This window comes from Notothenia coriiceps, unplaced genomic scaffold (genome assembly GCF_000735185.1).
Source record: "Notothenia coriiceps isolate Sejong01 unplaced genomic scaffold, NC01 NC01_scaffold00037250, whole genome shotgun sequence".
NCBI lineage: Eukaryota > Metazoa > Chordata > Actinopteri > Perciformes > Nototheniidae > Notothenia > Notothenia coriiceps.
The window spans coordinates 3402810-3406340 of NW_011369951.1; positions in this window are offsets into that span (position 1 = coordinate 3402810).

The following is a 3531-nucleotide window of genomic DNA, read 5'->3' on the forward strand; positions in this document are numbered from 1 at the left end:
AGAGGACGGAGCCTCTCTTTTCCTCCCCCTCTTCTGAGAGCCCAGCAGCTGATCAGAGCACGCTCCCCTCTCCTGCAGCGGGGCGTGGTCAGCTATAATTAGCCCTTGCAAAAGAGCAAATCGAGCGAAATGAGGCATGGCTAAAATGCATGATCTGCATGAAAATACTTCAAAGACATGTTTTATATAGGTATGGCCCTACAATATATTGGTCAAATATAGCATGATAGGTACACTTTAATCTTTGAAACGGCTAAATAGATATACATACATACATATATATACAGAGACATGGAGAAATAATCACTCATAAGTCAGTGTTTGAGGTTTTTTTGTCCGTTTTGTGTTTTTTTTCTTTATTAAAGGAAAAGCATAATTACTACAAATTACAAATAACACTAATAGCGAATCACATCAGCCTACAAAGCAGATATTATGAATATTAAATGTTATAATACAAGATCTCATTCAAGTATTTTACATTTTTCCATTTTATATATTTTTTTTGTTCCTTTTTTCCTTGTTTTCATCTTTTTTTCCTCATGACAAGCCTAGATATAGTAATGCAATGAACTATCTTAATGGTTCATATACAGTTATTTATTATTCATATGGCTTTATGGAATTTTGTCCTTTTTTTTCAGTCACCAGACATCAGCCATAATCTTCTGAACGACATCACAAGCCCAAGTTGGGCTCTTTCTCTTCTTTCTGTCTCTTCCTCTTCCCACGTCCATCACTCCGATGAGCAGAGTGTGGCGCCCCCTACAGTTTGTCTGAAAGGCAGAAAACTCCTGAAACCCCCAAATGTCCCGTGACAGGTGATGATCACATTAGAGAGAGGGATCATGTGACTGCCCCAGGAAGGAGGTCCGACTGCCCATGGCTGAGCCATTCGAAGGCTCGGCTGGTTTAGGGCCACGTTGTCTTCTTCTTTTCTGAATGTTTTGTAGCTCATATTTTAACCTCCAGTGAACACTTTTTTATGCATCAACTGTAAGCTTCTGTAACTGATCCAAATCTCCCTGAAGATAAAGCAACAAAACATTAAAAAGGAAGAAAATAAAAGCAAGTACAACTTTGCACTTTCATGTTTCCAACAATTGTGGATTCAAAGGAAGAAACACTGACAGGAATTTCTCCCTGCTAGAACATCAACCAATAGGCTGAATGATTATAACGCAAAAAGGACCAAAACTTTAGTAAAAAAATAAGAAAAAACATGTTTTGATTTAAAAAAGGAAGGGTCAGGCTTGTCCAAACTCTTAATCCGTCAAATGTATTTTAACTCACGAAGGATCTGTTTGACAGTTAATAATTCAATGTCAAACAGAAAATGGCTCAATATTTTCTTTTCCAGAACTTTGTGAATTTCTTCAATTATGGTCCTCAAATCAAATTCATTCAAGTTTTTAGACTTGGCAGATATGTTTGTCGAAAAACAGTGGTTTAAATATTAGAAAAATTAGTTTTTGGAAGTTCAACATCTTTACTAGAAGAAAAAAAAAAAAAGAGAAAATAACTGATTTCAACGTGAAACACTATAAACTTACAGCTTTAGTTTTTGCACTGAACACTCGCTGACGCCCTGATGCCAACATTCCCTTTTGTTGTGAATTATGTTCCCGTTTCTGAAATCCACAGATGTTTGAAACTGTCTGACACACCCTGCCTCCACTATAACAACGCTAGAAACACTGCAAATTGAAATTAAAAAGCATTAAAAAGATAATCATGAGACCATTTAAAAAAAAAAAAAAAAAAAAGTTAAAGAGTACATACAAATAAGGCAAATATATAATCTGTTCTATAAACAATAAAACAAGTAGCAGGGAGCTGTAATCATTTTCTCTTCATCTGTCAAATTCACATTTACATTAGTGGAGGAAGAAATCTTCTATTTGATATCATCAGTACTGGATAAAGATTTAATTATCCACACGTGACTGTAGGAAGTGTGAAAACAGAACAGAACTGAGTCCAGTCTTGAATTTCTCTTGAAAGCGAGGCCAGACATCAAGCTCTGTGTGTGTGTGTGTGTGTGTGTGTGTGTGTGTGTGTGTGTGTGTGTGTGTGTGTGTGTGTGTGGAACTAGCTCACACTGCTACATCTGTACCTGCGCGTGGAAAACACCCGTCAGCGTTCATGCCTGTAACTGATCTGTGAATCTGAGGGTGGGACAGGAAGTGGTGGCGAGCGCCCGAGGCCCGGTCGAGCTTCACGGTGAAGTCGGAGGCCGAATGTCTGGGCCTCGGGAAGCGTCTCCACCCAGAGCACCATGGCCCTCCTCAACATCATCGCTTCTTCAAGTAATCCAGATTGATGATTCCAGTCCTGGGTCGTCACTGATGGTCGACGGATGGATGGATGTCACATGGATGGATGAACGGATGGACGCAGCTTGGGAGGTGCAGCGGGGGGAAAGTCTGGAAAAGTCGGGAAAAGCACCCAAAAAGGAAGATCAATCGTTGATTCAATCCCTTCCCGACTTGGCAGCCCACTGAAGTGTTTTTTTTTTTTTTTCGGGAAAAGGCGACAAACTTCCCGCCCGGTTTGTTTCAGCACAAAAAGCCACGACTTGCAAAACACAGGGAAGAATTACAGGACTTGTAACAGACCAAATGACACTTGGAAGACAGTTCAGAAAAAGTGAAGGAGGGGAGTGAGGGAGGGGGGGTAAGTGAAACAGTTTGGCAGCACCACCTAGTGGCCTCTGCTTGAAAAAAGGTGACAGGATATATGGTTGATTCCAATGCTGTACAATCGACAATAAGGTGGCGGGGCACATGTTAGAAGCAGTAAAATCATTAAAATAAGGCAACTTTCAATGATCATGTCCATACTGAGGGATTGGTATAAGTCTTTTTTTTTTCTCTCTCTTTTTATCATTTGGTTCTTTAATATTTAACCATCAATGTCCAGCCATAAAGTAAATCAAATATTTTGAATTTGAAGCCCCTCAACTGAGAGCACTGGGGGCTCAGCGGATGGAAATGTCAGTCGCTCGGTTTAAACCACTTTGGTCCGGTTGGATATCAGGAGCAGCACGGCCTCGCGCGCCGCCGCTATCCGGCTTTCAGATGATCAGTGTCCATCAAACTATTTCCAAGTCTCCAATCTCACCGCATGCCAAAGAAATAATAATCATAAATCTGAGAACTGAGGGAGGAGTCAAATATCTTACAGCCAGCAGGACAGTGATCGAAAAGGGGTCCCAGTGACAGAGAGGGGGGTCAACATGAAAATATAAAAAAATTTAAAAAAAAGAATGAATAAAATAAAAATAATTCCAGGGTAGTACGTCACCACCGAACCATCCACCGTGTGGACTGGCAATGATTTGTAAGAGAAAAGAAAAAAGTGTTTGACACCTCATCCATTTCTTGCCTCACGACAAAAAAAAGTATATTTTTCATCACAAGCTGACAACTAATTAAAAAACCGAGCCATATTAATTGTTTGTCTTCCTTATTTCTTAATAAAGTTTGTTGAAGGTAAAAAAAAAAATAAAAAAAAAAAAAATGCAGAAGT